We start from the raw sequence: 19,076 nt of genomic DNA, 5'->3' as shown, positions 1-19,076 counted from the left end.
CACTGCTTCTGCTGTCCTTCCTCTCCACAAGAGACCTACTTCTATGTGTCCTATCTTTTTTATAGACTTTCTGTTCTGTTTTCTCATTGGTTGTAAACCCAGCCACATGACTTCCTCATCACTGCCTGTTTGTACAGACCTCCAGGTCTTCTATGGTTGGTATTGAGATTAAAGGCGTGTGTCTGCCATGCTGGCTGTGTCCTTGAACACACAGAGATCCGCCTAGCTCTGCCTCCCAAGTGCTGGGATTAAAGGCATGCACCACCACCACCCAGCTTCTGCTCTGGCTTGCTCTGACCTCAAGGCAACTTTATTAACATACAAATAAAATCACATTTCAATACAAATAAAATATCACTATAGGATGCTCCACAGGTTTTGAAAATTCAGTGCAGTTTTGACTTGTGATACTTTCAGCCTGGAGTGGGTTTGCAAGACATAACCTCCACTGTAAGTCAAAAAGCCTCTCTCAGAACGTATTCAGCTGCATGCCCAAGCATGGCAGTAAGAGCCAGGACCAGGCTACATTGATTGATAAGCTTCACTCAGTAGTTCTAAGCAGATTTCATCTGAAGTGATAGGTACATCAGCAATCATGTAAAGTCTTGCTTTTTTTCCCTTCTGAAGAATTCCATACTTTCCTGAGAATAGGCCTTAGTCAATGCCGTGTCTGCTCAGACTCCAGAGGAATCCAAGGATGCTGCACTAGATCCAGGCATACAGAGGTGCTCCTTTCTCCCAGGGCCTGGCTTTGGAAGGGTAGGGAGACTTAACAGATCCTCGTTGCTCCCCTCCATGTGATGTCCCTGTGTCCTGTGGAGACCCTGAGGATAGAGTGGCTTTCCAGACTGGCTTCTTCCTTGGTAGGGACTGTGGTAGAGGGAGCAGAAGCACTCAACTGTCGTCCATCCAAATGGACTGTGAGCTCCCCTCTGCTGCTAACTTCTCTCTGGGTCGTGCGTCACTTCTCTGAGCTTGGATCCCTGGCGGAGGAATTCACCTACCCAACATTAAGAGTGAGTCACTGAGATGGACATTAAGAGTTACAAACAGCCTGCCTTCCATGGACACGCTGCTTCCTGGCCAACCACCTAGAGGTGAGGAGTCCTACCCCACACTCCCATCAGCACGACTTCCCATCCTTGTGGACTGTACCCTCTAGGTCTGTGAGTCAGAGTATCCGTCTTCTCTCAAGCTACTTGTTGGGGAACTCAGTCGCAGTGATGAGTACCTGACACCGGGTGGTGATGGACATGGATATTTTACTCAAGGCTTCACAAGGAGTCAATAGGAAGGACTCATGGTACACAACACTCAGAAGCTGTGGACCCCCTCAGCAGACAATTTAGTTCTTCCAGGGCTTTCCTCACCATGATCAACCTCATCTCTTCTGCTTTCCTTACAAGAGAAAATTTAAAGATACCACTGGATTCTCCCAAGAAATCCAGTCCCTGCCCTCAGCTTTGTGCCCTGCACAGACAGGGGCTGAGAACACACAGTTCAACTTGGACCTAAAGCCTTTCAGTTTTTCTGACTGCATCTCTCTGGTACTTTCCTTAGAGATGAAGAGAAACAAACAAACAAACAAAACAACAACAAAAATAAAAGAACCCTCATGTAAGAAGTAAAAACTTTCTCCCACATCTAGATCTCCAGAGCCTCTGACTCTAAGGCTTGACTTGTTCAGTTCTCTTATATATGCTACTCCTGGTCTGTAACAGATGGCTGCTGTTTCTATCCCATCATGCCTTGGGAGAAGTTTAACAAGAATATTAAAAGTGTGGGGTCAGCAGCTTCCATCTGCCAGAGGAAGTAAACCAGAGCATGTAGCCTTGGCATTCTCTAAGCAATCAACAAGGGGCCTAGCTTCCTGGCAGAATAAAACCCTCCACCACAGACTCCATCCCCACCAGCAGTGAGTGTGTGTGGCTTACCTCTTCAGCTGCACCCTGCTCCCACCTGGAGGCCTGGGCACATACAACTCCTCTCAGTGTGACAGTAAGAATAGAGTTAAGCTTCATCCACCAATGTGTCAGTCTGCATCTTGGATAACAGCAGGTTACTTATTCTATCTGGACCTCAGTTTCATCATCTAGAAAGCATACTCTAGTGGTTTGAATGAGAAAGGTCCCCACAGGCTCACTTTCAAATGCTTGGTCTCTAGTTAGTGGAACTGTTCTGAAAGAATTGGGTGTGGCCTTATTGGAGGAGCTGTGTCACTGGGGTCTGAGGTTTCAAAAGCCCAGGCTAAGCCTAGCTCTTTCTGTGCCTCCTGCTTGTGGACCAGATGTGAGCTCTCAGCTACTGCTCCAGGGCCATGCCTGCCACCACGCTCCCCACCACGATGGCCATGGACTCACCCTCTGAAACAGTCAGCCATCCCCCAGTTAAATACTTTCTTTTACAAGCCTTGGCCATGGTGTCTCTTCACAGCAACAGAAAAATAACTGACACACATGTGTATTTCCCTCCTCAGTGGACTGGGTTCAGACCCAGAACCTGACATAGCAGAGTGATGACCTCCTCCTGGTTGGTCTCGACCACCTGAGTGTGGGCTTCCAGTCCCCACCTGATTGGCTTCATTCTGAGGGAGAGTTGAAGAAGGCCACATGTCTTCCTCAGAAGCTGGCTCTTCTGCCATGTGAGTCCACATTCCTCTTTCCTTCCGGGACCGCAAAACCATCACTGTTTTTCTCAGATAAGAGAAAATGAGCCAGTGCTCATCAACTGGGCAGATTTGCCAAGCCTCCAATCCCCAAGGCATACTTGGGGATGCCTCCAGACATTTTTGCTTTTACAGTTGGGTTGGGGTGCTAATTGATGGAGGCCAGTAATGCTGCTGAACATCTCGCAGTGACCAGGACAGACCACCACAGCAAGGGATCCTCCCTTCAAAATAGTGTCAGGGCTGAGGTTGTACTAAACCTAGTGGGTCTTTGGCTTTCATCTGTATCTCAAATGTATATGCTCATGGACAAACAGTATATTTTTATTAATTGGGTAAAGAAGTTGTCAGAGGTAGCCATGTGAAGGGTCCCCTCAAGGACAAATTCTCTGGGAGAAAAATACCAGTTGTTATCAAGTGAGTAAGCTCTGAGATGATTTTTTCCATTTGTTGAGTGGTTGTCTGTCTGTCTGTCTGTCCATCTGTGTGGTGCTGGGGAAGGAACCCAGAGTCTTGGGGACACTGGAGAATCACTTTACACTTAGCTACATTCCTAGCCCTGGATTCTTTTCTTTCTTTTTCTTTCTTTCATTCTTTTCTCTTTCTTTTTCTTTTTTTGGACCGGATTTCTCTGTAGCTTTTACCTCCACCCCTCAAGTACTGGGATTACGGTGTGTCCCATCCCGCTGGAAGGTCCCCTTTTATTTTAAATCGTAGTATGATTTGGGCAGTAAAGATAAACGAGTACCTTGGGCTGGAAGTGTAAAGCAACAGGCCAGTTCCTGCAGGCCCAGTGACCGCCAGTCTCGGCCCACCAGCTGGGCCATCTGCCGACACCCAGTACGCTTTGAAAATGCATGAGATGAAATCACACCAAGAGTGCGCAGCATGTGTAGGAAAATCCATCCATCTGAAAACAATTTAAGTAGGGTTTTTAAATTCATTTAGTCTCCACTTCATTGTTCGGTAAGTCAGGAAACGGCAGCAGTGACAGCCACGAATAACGGGTAGAACAGTCAGGAAGAATTTCTAGTTGGACTAATTTTTTTCAAACCAATTTGTGTATACACGGAGTCTAGGTAGAACAGGCGAGTGTGGGAGAAAAAGCACTTAAAATACTTCCTACATTGTAGGACATGTAGCTTTCTTAGTAGCGAAAGAAAAAAATGACATTTATAATGAAGTGAAGTTGTGATTAAAATGAAGTGGGAAAGACTCCAATAGAACACAAAAGGTTCATCGGCACGAGACACTTCAACGTCCTTTTCATTCAAAGCCATTGAGAGACTTAGATCCCAAAATACTACTAGAGGACTCGTCACTCCCCACAATTCTTAGCTGAGCATGTGGGATACAATAAATGCTGTTAGTCACTGTCAGCAGTGGGGGGAAATTTGCATATGATGTACATACAGTCTTTTAGCAAGCAGATTAAGGCTTCACAAGTCTAATCTTTCTTCTAAAAGGGGATCCATTGACAAGTGGATTGTTTTCATTGTGTCAGACTTACATCAGCTCTCGCCCCTGACTCTAACCACTGGATATTAGCAAGCTCATAGATTGTCCTTTTGATAAGTATATTAATATTCTGATCAGGAAAAGGAGGCATGACAATATTTGATCTTGATCACTGAATTTTGCAGTGGTCAGGGAAGAGAGGGCTGAGTTTGGTTCTTCACTGAAAACTGCCAATGTTAAGAAACTGTAAAGCACATTATTTATGAAAGAGAAACATGGCCTGCCATGAATTAGTGTCAGTGTAGACTTCGCTAATGGACACAATTTATTTGATGAGCTTATCTTACTCATATATTCTTGCTATAATCATCTACTTATGTACTCCTTGATTCATTTATCCTGCTTCCCACAAATGATTCTGGGAGGCACTGGTGCACATCCAATATATTAGCTGCTAGGCGAGTACTTTTAGGGGCAATCTCTTGTGCTTGTAGAGAATGACTGGTAATGTGCCTGCAAAGTTGTGTTTGTTTCAAATAAGACCTCCAGAAAAGCTGTAGTGAGAGAGCTGTTAGCAACATCACTATGGCTGTATATTTCCACCATGTTGGGATTTACTGAATGTCAATAAATCACTCTATATGGATATTTTTTTCAGTTTTCACTCACCACATACTCATTATTCCCTTGGAACTTGTAGCCATCAACAAACACAAGTTCTTTCAACCCAGTTGCTAATACCAACTGTAATCACATTGAGTTTCACACAATTCATAGGTGCAGAACAGCTAAGGAAGGGTTAAAGTGGTTTCGCCATTCAAAGGGTTTGATACATGATATACTCTGCACTGGACCGTGACTAAAGTCAGGGCATGGATTGGAGGTATCTTGATCACGTGGGTGAACCTCATTCTCCTCAGAAAGTTTATCTCTAACACTACTGAGACATTCCTTCACTGGTATCAGAACCTACTTTTTCAGGATTCCAACACAGTCTGAAGACCAGCTGAGGACATCCAGCCTTGTGGACTGAACAACTGCTGGATTCTTGGTCTTTTGATCAGAAGACAGCCATTGTTGGACTATGTTATAGTCTGCAAGCCACTCTGAGAAATCCCTTTTAAAATATATTCATTCTGTCAGTTGTATTCCTCTAGAGGACCCTGACTAACACGATGGATGGATGGGAAGGATGCATGACTTCAGGATAGGGTATCCCTAGAGTGCAGTAAAGGCAGGAACGTGGTGCCCATGACATTGAACTCTAGATGGCCTTGCTAGGCACTGTACCTGCAAACCTTTGCTCAACAGAGCTTAGACACAGTATGAAGACCAACTCACACTCTAATCTTGGGTATGGGAGCCAGATGTCTATTATATTCTTCTAGAAACTTTTCAGTGTATGGAGCTATCTAATGTTTAAATGGTGAGAGCTTAATGATGTTTAAGTGATGAACAGGAAGCTTGAGGAGTGATTTTTTTTCCTCCTCTCAATTCTCTTAACCAGTGCTTCTCAACCTTCCTAATGCTGCCACCCTTTAACACAGTTCTTCACATTGTGGTGAGCCCCAACCGTGAAATTATTTCATTGCTACTTCATAACTATAATGGTACTACTGTTATCAATTGTAATGTAAGTGTCTGATATGCAAGATAGCTGGTATGCGACCTCCAAAGGGGTCATGACCCACGGGTTGAGAACCACTGCACATGAAGACCGCTGGAGCAAGCTGCTGTTCTTGCAGCAGAATTGTTTTCCTAGCCACATAGGTAAGAGCTGTCCTAGGAAACTATAATAAAATCTCTAGTGAGATAGATGGTATAATGTGCTATACATTTTAGAACACATGCAAATACTGGCTTACAGAATACACACCAACATCTTGCTCCCCTTGTTACTGCAATGCATAACAGACTCCATCTCTACACTCAGAGGGTATGTTCCCAGATGCTGGTCTGTGGGTTTATTTGACACTGCTGACCTGCTTCATCAGGTTCGGGGCTCCCTCCGACTCAAATACAGATTTGTAGAGAAATGCTCGGCTTACTGTAGAAAGTGAGCAACAAAAACAGAGGCTTGGATAGAGGGAGACAGCGATCCGAAACCAAGGGGCGCCGCTGCTGTTATTAAGAATGTCCGTGGGGAGCAACATAAAATTAAAACTGAGAGCGGACTTGGGGCAGATCATGTGCCAGCCTCCACAGCCATCTCTTTCAAAGGCTGGCTCAGTTGAACATGATTAACCCGAACACACCCAGTTCAAGAAGGCTTTAGACTCACACTCTTCCATGCAAGGCCCTTCCTCCTGCCCGGGCCACACTAAACGATCCTTCTAAGCCATTCATTTTTCTCTGGAGTCCACTTACCTGTGTGGGAGCTGCAGATGGTGTCTGCTTCCCTTGCCACAGGTTCAGGATCCCCTGTTGGACATCCCCATCCAGCTAGACCTTTGGAGGGCAGTGGGTCTATTTCTGCTGACGTTTCTGCTCTCTCGACTCACGTGCCAGGATTGGCTACTAAGTGCTTTTACAAATAAAAATTAAAGGGTCTCAAAAACGGTGCTGATTAACTCAATCGTGTGTCTGTACTATGTACCCCCCCCCAAGGCCCTCATCAGAGCCCTCCAGTCATATTTGACCATTTCCTCCTCTTCTAGGTCTCCACAGGGCCTTTTCAAACTGTGCAGCACCCTAAGTCCTCCACACTCACTAAGAACCCAGGTGTCCTTTGTTCTGATGATGGCAGCTTGCTTTATCCCTTTGCCTTCCCTACATCTTCTTTGGGGTTCTAGGAAAATGGTTTGAGTGTGGCCTAGCACAGGTCTGAGGGATGGAACCTGTGAACAGGTCTTGCTCAGTTACCTCTGGAAATCCCACCACCACCACCCCACATTGGCTCAGAGGTGATCACATGCCCCAAGGGCTGACCAATAAGAACCATGTAAATCTTTGTTCTACGCTTTGGTGTAGTACAGGTCTTTGCCTGCTCCCTTATTTCTAACTGTGCTGTAGTCTCCCCTTATCCACAGATCCCTGAAACCATAAATAGTAATGGACCCTGTATAAAGTTTAATTTAAAATTTAAGAAGGGCATGTTAGCACATGCCGGTAATCCCAGCACTCCAGGAGGCTGAGGCAGGAGGATTGCCACCTGTTAGAGGCAAAGTATTAGCAAAAACTAAGAATACAAAACTACTATAATAATGTTATATTAAAGTTTGATGAAAGCATTGAATTATTTCTGGAACATCCCATTTGGTATCTTCACACCATAGCTGACCACCAACTAAAGCTTTGAAAAGCAACACCACCAGGCAGGAGGGACTGCTGTACTCGATCTTCAGAGCTGAGCTGGCTGTAGCCAGGGACTGGGCAGTAGGCCTGAGGGCAAAAGCCAAGGCAACAGGGAGTCATGGGCAAGCTCTCTCCCCTCCCCCAAACATCACTGTAACTGTGGGGCACCATGCTGAAACTAGCCCTGGCCTCTTGTGCACTGCGTGCTCACCTTCCTCCCGTGGCCCATAGCCCGCCTCCCGCTCCACAGGGAAGACAGAAACCCCAGGCCCCCGCCTCCCTCTGCTGCCCCCCCCCCACACACACACCCTCAACAATAACTGGGCTATCACAAAAGATGCCCTGCCTCCTGCGGGCAGAGGTCTCACCGCCCTCCCTGGATCCCGCATCCCTTCTCCAGAGCTTGGCTTGTCATTCACCCCTCTTCCTTTGACCTCAGTCTTTTCTGCTCAGAGGTATCCTTATCCTCAGCACGTGAACTTAGGAAGTGGGGGAGGGGAAGAAGAAGGGAGCAAAAGAAGGGAAGACTTCCTTTCTCCCAGAAAGCCAGCCCGCCGCCGCCGCCCTCTTCCTGGGCTCTACAGCCTGCTCTGTGCAAATGCAGTCGATGCTGATTCTTTCTCACCGTCCACTACAATTAGGATTCTGCCGCGTCGTTTCCGAATCTGCCAACTTTCAGCGCTGTGCTCTTCTCTCACAGCCGGCCTGGCAGGCAGCCCCCTCCCGGATCTCACCGCTCCAGCTCAGTGGCTCTGCCTTCGCTTCCCTCCAGCCTCTTTCAGATCACAAAGCCTGTTGACATGCTGGCAAAACCCACCGTTGGTTTCCCTAGAAACAACCACTTTGTATGGTGCTGGTCCAGATCCTCAGCAGCAGACTGCAGCATCCCCAGCAGATAGGCGGTTTGTATAGTAGTAAGCCGGGTGGAATTTTCAGAAGTTTGACCCATACAGCAGCACTGGCCTGCATCTGTCCAGGGAGAAAGCTTCCAAATCAGAAACTACCACCCAACTGTTGACACAGAAAAGCTGTCTCTCTAGGGTTTGTGGGTCCATATCCCACATCAAGTCTACATGGAAGAGGTTTCCTGATTTTATTAAGTACCCCCCCCCAAAGCTCCTTCATCTCAGCCCGAGGCATAGCTATAAAAGAGCAAAGTGAGGTTTCCACCTTTCTAACCTCTTCTGTTAGCTTTTGCCTGAGTGCGCTCGAATTTCTTGTCATACACAGGAAGAAGCATGGGTCCATGGTTTCAGAGTTTCTTTTCAGTTCATCACAGCAAAACAGCTCAGTTGGTGACCAAGGGGTGTGTGATGGAGGCTACTCCCATTAGAGCAAACTAAAAAAAAAAAAAAAAAAAAAGCAAGACAGGAAGTAGTCAGACAATGGACCCCCAAGGACCCACCCGGATTGGAGGCACATTTCCAGTGTAAACCCTAACACTTTGCCTGATAAAGGGTTGTAAACATCAACTGGCTGTGTAACCGCATGCTTGTCTTAGTTACTTTATCCTGACAAAGACAATTTCAGGGAAGACGGTTTATTATTTGGGTTATAGTTCTTAGAGTACAGCACATCATGACCCAGAAGTCCTGGCAGGGGAGTATGAGAGAGCCGGGCACATTGGGCCCACAGTTGGGCTGCAGAGAACCTCCATCCATGGGTGTTCACTTATTTGTGTGCAGACTAGGACCTGAGCTAGGGAATAGTGCTGCCCACTGCTGGGGTGGGTCTTCTCATTTCATTTAACCCAATCCAGACAGTTCCTCACACATGTGAGCAGAGGTTTATTTAATCTGTATAATTCCTCACAAATGTACCTGGAAGTGCGTCTCCTGGGTGATTTCAGATCCTGTTGGCTATCCCACAATGTCTTCATTTATCATGGTATCTCTTTCCTTGCTCTCCCACTCTATCCCTGTTCCAGCTCAAACCTCTCATTCCCCTATGTTCTCATCCCCCATACCTTGCTCTCTATTACCCCTCTCACCCCCAGTTTGCTCATGTGAATCTCATCTATTTCTCCTTTGCTGGGCCATCTATGCATCCCTCTTAGGGTCTACTTTGTTATCTAGCTTCTCTGGAGCTGTGGGTTGTAGACTGATTGTGCTTTGCTTTATATCTAGTATCCACTTATGAGTGAGTACATACCATGTTTGTCTTTCTGAGTCTGAGTTACCTCACTCAGAATGATATTTTCTAGTTCCATCCATTTGCCTGCAAATTTCACGATATCACTGTTTTTAACAGATGAGTAATACTCCATTGTGTATATGTGCCACATTTTCTTTATCCATTCTTCAGTTAAAGGGCATCTAGGTTGTTTCCAGGTTCTGGATATTACAAATAATGATGCTATGAGCATAGTTGAGCATGTGTCCTTGTGGTATGATTGAGCATTCCTTGGGTATATGTCCAAGAGTGGTGTAGCTGGGTCTTGAGGAAGATTGATTCCCAATTTTCTGAGAAACCGAGATACTGATTTCCAAAGCGGCTGTACCAATTGCACTCCAACAGTGGAGGAGTGTTCCCCTTGCTCCACATCCTTTCCAACATAAGCTGTCATCAGTGTTTTTGATTATAGCCATTCTGACAGGTGTAAGATGGTATGAGGTCACTTTATTCATTGGTTCAAATGAGCAGCAACTCCAAGAATGGTGCCAACTTTAGGAACCTTGAGAGCATGAGCATTGGGCTTTGATGTCCAGAATCTCTTTGCCCTTCCCAGCCCTGCTCACCAGCTTTACCTCTGTGTCAGACTCCCACTGCAAGATTAGTGAATGGCAATTTCCAGTTAAATTACTGTCAGTATGCAACACCAGCAAGCATAGGGCCCTTCCCCCAAATACTCCTCACAAAAGACACAGAAGGATGTCTCCCTGAACCAGTGCCTCCAGTGGACTCAGTGGGTTACTCGGTGGAGACTCAGTGTAGTCAAGACATTGGCAAAGATGCTGTCTCCTGTCTACAGTAAGTTTTATTTTTCAGGGGGAGAAGGTGGGAGTTCTGAAATACAAAAAAAAAAAAGTATGTGCATCAAACACACAAACCAGTTACAGTCACAGTAGCATGTGCCACCCACAGTTGTGTGCACTGCGCTTATAGTGGGCAGTTCGGTAGGTCTGTGTCCATCATCGTCACCCACACACTTTGCCATGGCATTCTAAGGGCTGACAACAGGGCCTTTTCATTTCCACTATGACCTTATAATGAGGCCACTGTCATGTAGTTGGTCATATTTTTTTATTATTTTTTTTTAAAAAGTAATTGTGATGTGGTCTATGGATGGACATGTGGTTTAGCAAGCGGTGTTGCAAGTTCTTTAAATTGTGTCATGTAATTTAGGAAGAACAGATACCAGACAGGTGTTGTGGCTAACACCCCTAACCCTAGCGCTTGGAAGGCAAGGCAGGAAGATTGTGGTGAGTTTGAGATCAGCCTGGACTATAGCATGACACTGTCTCAAAACAAAGAAACTCTCAAAATGAAGAGCAAAATAGGAAGTTCCCAGGAAGAGTTTAATATGGCCTACCTATAAAGTTCGAGGAGAAAACATGTTCACACAAGTGGGTGATAAGATACTGAAAACCACTTTGCAAACCTCTCAAAAATTTATAACAGTTAAAATTAGGTTTAAAGAATCGAGAAGCTCTGCTCTCTCCTTCTTCGTGGCCATTCTTATGATGAGGGCAAATGGGTTTTTTAATTCAGTTGGATGCTTTGAGGCTGAGCTTTTACAGTGGAGACTCTTTGCTCTGCATTTCTCAGATGTTCCAGAGTATCAGTCCACACACCAGCAGAGTGTGGTCCAGAGTGCGATCCATACACATGAAGTCAGAGACTCAGGTGAGGCCCCCTTATCTCCACCTCAATGCAGGCTGCAAAGACCTTCTTCCTTAGATGTTTCCCACACAGACTCCATCACCAGCCCCACCTCCCTGTTCCCTGTCCTGGCTTGAGGCAGAAGAAGGTTTTCAAGTGCTGTGTCACCCTGCTTGCCCTTCCCAGCCCTATAGGCAGCTGGGTTTCTCTTCCCATCTCTGCAGGAAGGTCCAGATGTTTCCTTCCCAGTCCTGCAGGAAGGTCCAGATGCTCCCATCCCAGCTCTGCAGGCATATCCAGATGCTCCCTTCCCAGCCCTGCAGGCAGATTCAGGTGCTCCCTTCCCAGACATGCAGGAAGTTCCCAGGCATGACTGAGGAACTGACATAAAGGCAAATAGGAGTCCAGTCCCAATATCCCCCAAAGGCATGCCTCCCAGTGACCACATGTCTTCCCACCATGTCCTACCTATTAAAGGCTCCACCACCTAGCTGTGGCATCATGGCTGGGGACCATACCTAAGACAAGGGCCTTTGGGAGACACTTAACTCAATCTGCATCAATTCTTTCCTTCCCTGGCATTTGTAGGTCAAGAAGTCAAGCTGATGACATTTGGCTCAAAGCGCCACCCTTTCTGGCATAACCAGCTTTATCCTAAATCATCACTGGTGAACTCAATGTGGCCTCAGGGAACACCAGGAAGCAGGCAGATGCTTTTGAGAAGTTCCAAAAGCTTTCAGGTTCTCTCAGAAAGCAAAAACAAAGACCAGATTTTATTCTTCCCAAATGCCTAAGAGACTATCAATTTATAACCATAAGATAAAAAGGCAGATAAATCTGCAATGGTAATATGAAACAAAATGATCAATTAAAATGTACCAGCCCCTAAGCTGGGAGCACACAGATCTTTCGTCATCATTTAAAGATCTATAGGCTGGCAAATGCCAATAGCAAAAGACCAGTTTGTTCTTGAACCAAACATTGGGCTTGTGCTTGCTGGCCAATAGGACTGTACACTCACTATAGAAAAGCAGAAATCCCCTTGGATCCCATAGAAAGGCACATAAAGGTGGGCATAGTCAACACATTGGGCCTCCGGCATATCTAAGAAGCTGAGAAAGCAAGGTGTGACACCAGGGCCAGATCAGGAGCTGGGAGCTGCTTAAAAACACGTCGCCATCTGGGAAAGGGCACAAGACTTGGGACTATGAGAAACTGGGCTCTTCTGGGAAATACTGAGGTACCAGCAGCTAACAGAGAAAGATGACAAAGTTGTCACTATAAGCTTGCCTGCCAAGTTGGGAAGACAAGGTGTCCAGCATGCAGACCGTTTGCTTGCAAGTGAGAAGCATGTAAAAAAGCATGTACATAGCCACATGTACGTTCTTCTTTCTTCCTGTGTCCTGACAAGTGTACCATGCTGTATAAGTCGATCACAATTTTCCAGAAGGTTTAAATGAACTAAATTTAAGTTGTTCCGAATGTCTGACCACTTAGTGTGTATAAATAACTATCTTTCCCCCACAGAAACTTTTACTCTCTAGATACAGAAGACTATTCTAATTAAACTCTTAACAAATGGGCCTAGGAAAATAGTTCAGTCAGTAATGGGCTGGCCTTACAAACATGAAGACTTCAGTTCAATCCCACATTTTAAAAAGGAGAGCCCACATTTAAAATGCATTTCTTCAGGAACCCACATTTAAAACAGAGGAGATGAAAAGAAAGGCTAGACATGGGGGCACACACTTGTAATCCTGGTGCTGGGAAGGTGGAGACGGGCAGATCCCTGGGGCTTGCTAGCCAGCCATTCTGGCCTGCTTGGCAATCTCTTGGCCAGTGAGATACCTATCTCAAAACAAAGCAAAAGGTAGACAGCACACAAGGAATGACACCCCAGGATGTCCTCTAGGCTGCATGTACACTTCCACATACATGTGCATCCACACATGCAAACACACACACACACACACACACACACACACACACACACACACACACACACTGTTTTGAAGAAATGCATCCTTCTAAGTCACCCATTTCACAATTCTGTCTTCAGAATCAGGTGACTCTTTTGATCAATAGTATCTTACAATTCTAATGAACAGTATTTTTCCTTTCTTTATGCTAAAGAATGGCATAGCATTTTAGATTCGGATGAAATAGAAGCAACTGCTGTTTTAAAGGTGTTCTGAGGCAAAGCATTTAAACTTTACAGCGACTTACTGTCCTGAGAGCGTGCTGCTGTCGGAGCACAGGGAGAGCCAGGCAGCCAAGGGAGATGCTAAGGGTAAAAAGAGCGGCCTCCCAGCAGTGACCACCACTGAAACCCACCACAGTCCCCTCCTGTCTCTTTAAACAGCGAATCTTAACAGGGTTTCTAAAACAGAAAGCCATCTTTACATTTCTGGAGTTAAGACCAACCTGGTTATGATCCAGTGTTAGTCCAGTATTAGCTTTACAAACAAAATTCAGTTCCATTTTTTCTTTTCCTTTTAAATCTGTGTGTGTGTGTCTGTGTGTGTGTGTGTGTGTGTGTGTGTGTGTGTGTGTGTGAGAGAGAGAGAGAGAGAGAGAGAGAGAGAGAGAGAGAGAGAGAGAGAAAGAAAGAGAGAGAGAGACCGGGTGCACACTTCTGCCACAGAGCATGTAGGGAGTTAGACACACGTTGGGCGTCAGCCCTTACTCTCCATGTTGAGACTCTTGTTTACTAGTTTGTGTAATGGTAAGTGGCTCTCAGGCCTCCAGGCATTCCCCAGCCTCCACCTCCCACTTCTCCACAGGAGCACTGGGATTACAGACATGTACCATCATGCCCAGCTTTATGTGTACGTGTGTACAAGTGTGCACATTTAGAATTTTTTAACTAAGCTTATTTTTAAAACCAATTACATAACTACGATGAATTTCCATTAATTTTTATCTCACCACAACCAATTCATTCTGATTTTTTAAATTTTATTATTTTTTATGATTTTTTAATTTTTCCAGAGCTGAGGACCGAACCCAGGGCCTTGCACTTGCTAGGCAAGCGCTCTACCACTGAGCTAAATCCCCAACCCCTCATTTTGATTTTTATGTCTTTCCTCTTTTTCTTTAATTTTTTTTTTTTTTTTTTTTTTTTTTTTTTTTGTCAAGACTGATTCACACATGAACTCACAGAGACTGTGGCAGCATGCACAGGGCCTGCACAGGTCTTAGAAGCGAGAGTGGCAGTGGACACAAGACCCCATCCCTAGCCCAGAAGCTCTCTCCAATGGATAGACATTTGCAAATGAAAAACTGGTTTTCTCCAATGGCTCCTCACTGGGCATATTACCCACACTAGGAGCGGGTCCTACATCCTGCAGCAAATGGCCAGCACACACACACACAAAAACCTCAATGGTAGTTTTGTAGAGTTTTTCTCTCCTCTGATTTGTTTGATCATTGTTGTTTTGTTTTACTGGACTTTTGCTTATATAGTATGGTTTCTGAGTGTGTTTTTTATGGATTTTGTTTTGTGTTGTGTGCTTGTTCTCTCTCTCTCTCTCTCTCTCTCTCTCTCTCTCTCTTTGGGTTTTTTGTTTGTTTGTTTGTTTGTTTGTTTGTTTGTTTTTTGAGACAGGGTTTCTCTTTGTAGCTTTGTGCCTTTTCCTGGAACTCGCTCTGTAGACCAGGCTGGCCTCAAACTCAGAGCTCCACCTGCCTCTGCCTCCCTCCCGAGTGCTGGGATTAAAGGCGTGCACTGCCCCCGCCACCACCCGGCATCTTTGTCCCTTTTAATGTTTTTTTTTTTCTTTGCCTGTTTGTTTTCTAAAGAGAGAGAGAAAGAAAGGGTGTGGAGGATCTGGGAAGAGTTGAGGGAGGGCAAAGAGTGATCAGAATATATTATATAATGATTTTTTTTCAATGAAAAATAATTTATGGTAAGATTTCTTTTCAAAGATTGATTTATTCTTATTTTATGGGTGTTTTGCCTTCATGTATGTCTGTGTACCATGAGCATGCTTGCGTCTTCAGAACCAGAAGAGGGTGTCAGGTTTTCTAGAATTGGATTTACAGACTTCAATGAGCTCCCATGTGGGTGCTGGGTATTGAGTCCGGGTCCTTTAGAAGTCAGTGCTCTTAACCAGTGAGATGTCTTTCCAGCCACTCTCTTCTCTTAATCAGTGTTGTTAGATGGTATGAAAGAACTAGTTTTTGTCAGAGTTGACTGCTTTAAAGTAGCTCTGCTGTTTTATTATTTTCAGACGTTATAACACAGTACTTCTTTAAAACTTTTATTCATTTTAATGTATGTCTATGTGTGTATGCTTGAATGTATGTACAGCACATGCGTGCAGGTACCCACCAAGTTCTGAAGAGCGTATTGGATTCCCCCAGAGCTTGAGTTAAAGGCAGTTGTGGGTTGCCTGGTGTGGATGCTGGGAACTGAACCCAGATTTTCTGCAACAGCATCAAGGGCTTCTAACCACTGAGCCATCTCTCAGACCCCTCCACTGTACTTCTTACTTATATGCCTGTAAGTTTACTCTGGTATTCTTTTTCTAGTTGGTCTACTAGGCTGGCCTTGAACTCTGGTAATCCTCCTGCCTCAGCATCCTGAGTGCTAAAATGACAAATGTGAGTTAATGGACCCAGCCTGAATCTGTCTTCTGCATGCTCTGAGATGTTGTGACATATTACTTTAACTACGTAAAGGTGTGTTGCATTTGTTGGTGCTGTATTTGTTTAAGTATATAAAGATGTGTTGGGGTTTCACCTTGCCTGCCTAAGGTACCTGATTGGTCTAATAAAAAGCTGGATGACCAATAATTAGGCAGTAGAGAAATAGGTGGGACTGGTGGGCAGAGAGTGTAAATAGGAGGAGGAATCTAGGCTCCAGAGAGGGAAGAAGAGAATGAGGGAGAAAGAGAGGGAGATTTTCCCTCCTTTTCCCAGTTGGCCAGACATGGAAGAAGCAGGAAAAGTAGAACATACAGAATGAAAGAAAGGTTAAAAAAAAAAAAAAAGAGGCAAAATGTAGATGAAGAGAAACAGGTTAAATTAAGTTATAAGAGCTAGTGGGACAAGCCTAAGATAAGGCCGAACATTGGTAATTGATGATAAATCTCTGTGTCTTGATTTGAGCGCTGGTTGGTGGTCCAGGAAAGCCTACTACACTGAGCTTGAAAGTCTGGTCTTAGCTCTAGATTCCTCACTGCCTTACTGAAGTGAAGGGTCGTGCCTTCCGAATTACTTCTAGAAAAAGAAGAGAATGGAAGACAATGGAGAGGAAAGGGAGGGGCTGAAGAAGGAAGATAAGGGATGTTTGTAAACTTGCCATCCACCATTATTGCTCTCCTGTTGTATATTTACTGTGATCAATCAGATTCTCATTTGAAATGATTTCTGTGTAATGTTCTGCTGATAAACATTAACTTTTATTGTCATTTAAGAAAATTATGCCTGGCTGTGGTGGCGCACACCTTTAATCCCAGCACTCAGGAGGCAGAGCCAAGCAGATCTCTGTGAGTTCAAGGCCAGCCTGGTCTACAGAGCGAGATCCAGGACAGGCACCAAAACTACACAGAGAAACCCTGTCTCGGAAAAAAAGAAAATTATAAGCATCCATGGTACAAACAAGCCCATTTTAAAGGAGGTATACTTCAAAACATACATGGCCTCCCATTCTTATTTTTCAAACACAAAATGCTACAACTTCGTTTTTCTTCACACAGCTTCTGTGAATTTGAATCTGTAAAATACAGGAACGGAAAATCTGCCACCAAACACAAAGTACACAGAAAACAACTCTGGAAAGACATCTGTGACCTTATTTTGACTCTTCCCTAAGAGTCAGACAGATTAGCTGGTCTCTCAGGGGATTACAGGCAGGGAGAGTTCCCCAGCAAAGGGTTGGGGAACCAGGACAGGATAACAACAAGCACGTTTTCAAAAGGCAGCAGAAGCAATCAATTTTCAGTTGTTTACGAAGTGTGGGAAGAAACACCCGCCTCCCATTGGTGTTTACACATACAAATCACACATTACACACTCACACACACAAAGCACACATCTCACACATTACACACTCACACACACAAATCACACATCTCACATATGTGAATCACACATCACCACACATATCACAGGCATATCACACACACATACACACACACACACACACACACACACACACACACACACACATTCCTCACTCACACACACACACATTCCTCACTGTCATTAGTATACATCCCCAAAATTTAAAAGTCTAGAGGAAAATAAAAACTGGTCCTGGAAAAATAGCAGCCAACAAAATTTGCTTTAACTGCAAAGGAGCAACAGAATTTATTGACGGAATTTAAACACAGCAGTTAAAATGGCAACATTGTATTTTCAGTGTAAGATGAATGAGAGAAGAGAGCCAGTCAGTCCAACCTGTTTACATTTGTTAAAAGAGTGGTTATCAAAACCAGCAACATGCACAATAGTACATATGCACAAAATGGAATTATATCAACAAATATACAAAATATTCAAAATAAAATATTTACAGGTTTAAAAATATAAACATTGATTCATCTATCCCATTAGAACATTGGAGTAGTGAAGGATAAAGGACCCTATCGGTGTTTAGAACCCTTCTTTGAAGTAGGTTTGGAAAGCATAGAGTTCTTTCTAGGAGACTAACTTTTTGATGTTTTTCAGAGGATTAACATTCTATTATAAAAATAATATATATAAACCTACCAATTACCAGCAATTTTCCTCCTGTGCACAAAAGTGATGCAGCCAAGCCCTGTCCTCAGAGGCTCTCTCCCGCCAGGAGTTTCTGCTTGGGTTTCCTTAGCCATTGCTGCCAAACAGCCTGCACTTCCTTATACCACACTGGGATGCTGCATGGGAATCAGGGGCCTGCTGGGCCGCTGAGGACAAATGAAAACCACCGGGGCTTTATCATCAGAGTCATTTCCACTGATATTCTTCTTAAATCCACCACTATCCATCAGATCAGCTCTGCTGAATTTATTCTGGAGGCAATGAAAATGCTCAGTAGTTCTTTACTAGGCAGTGAAGAGCATTCATTAATTCCACCTGGATACTGAAGCAATGTCACAGGTTGTACCTGCATTGTACACATTGTACACAGTGCTAATGCTGTGTTTACCCTTCATGCCCCTGTGCTATTGGACCACACGTGATCTAGTATTTCTACTTTAGTTTATTAAATGACTCAGATTTGAAGATGTCTGGGAAAGTTGGATGCATCTCAAAGAACCGGGCACCACGACTGCATCAGAAATGTGGGTTCTCCTATAAGTCAGGAAGTTAATTACTAAATACACCCCCTGACTCCTAGCTTACCATCGACAGGGTGAGAAGGGCCAGCATTGATTCTCCCACCACATCCCATGACACTGAGTCAGGGGGAAAGTAGACCAAAGGTAGGTAGCATGTATATGAGTAAAATAATCTTGTTAGTTGTGATAGTGATGCAATTTCAAACTGATTTCCCCTACATACTGAGAAAGGCATCTCTCTGGGAACAGAGATAAAGGAAACAAGGTCAAGGCCTAATGGATTCCCCACTGAAATTACTTTTCTGGCTATGTTATTCGCAAAACAGAGATAAGAGTTTATAGCCTATAAGTACAATCTAAATATATGAGGGCTATGACCCCCAATTTTAACTGACCTAGACAGGAAAAAGCTTGCTTGTCCCTGAATCAACCTTTTAGACTTGTTAACACAGATTTTTATGAAGGCCATCAATGGCTATTTAAAAACCAAGTTCAGTTTTAATTGAAAGAATCATTTAAATAACAGCCGCCATCATAAAAATGGAGTTTGATTCTTATAGTTGAGAACA

At 44.4% G+C, this 19,076-nt stretch overlaps 1 long non-coding RNA gene across 1 annotated transcript; it reads right to left on the bottom strand.

Moving 5' to 3' along the window:
* Positions 1-2,399: 2,399 nt before the first annotated feature.
* On the bottom strand, positions 2,400-9,595 carry LOC118591631. Its single transcript, XR_004945949.1, has 6 exons — positions 9,569-9,595; positions 8,597-8,756; positions 8,043-8,386; positions 6,491-6,647; positions 3,414-3,575; positions 2,400-2,685 (listed from the first exon to the last, which is right to left on the bottom strand). It is a non-coding gene; the product is annotated as an uncharacterized LOC118591631 (long non-coding RNA).
* Positions 9,596-19,076: the final 9,481 nt, after the last annotated feature.

The sequence above is a fragment of the Onychomys torridus genome, chromosome 9 (genome assembly GCF_903995425.1).
Source record: "Onychomys torridus chromosome 9, mOncTor1.1, whole genome shotgun sequence".
NCBI classification, from domain to species: domain Eukaryota; kingdom Metazoa; phylum Chordata; class Mammalia; order Rodentia; family Cricetidae; genus Onychomys; species Onychomys torridus.
The sequence above is the reverse complement of the archived record's forward strand: the minus strand, read 5'-3'. Positions and strand labels throughout refer to the sequence as shown.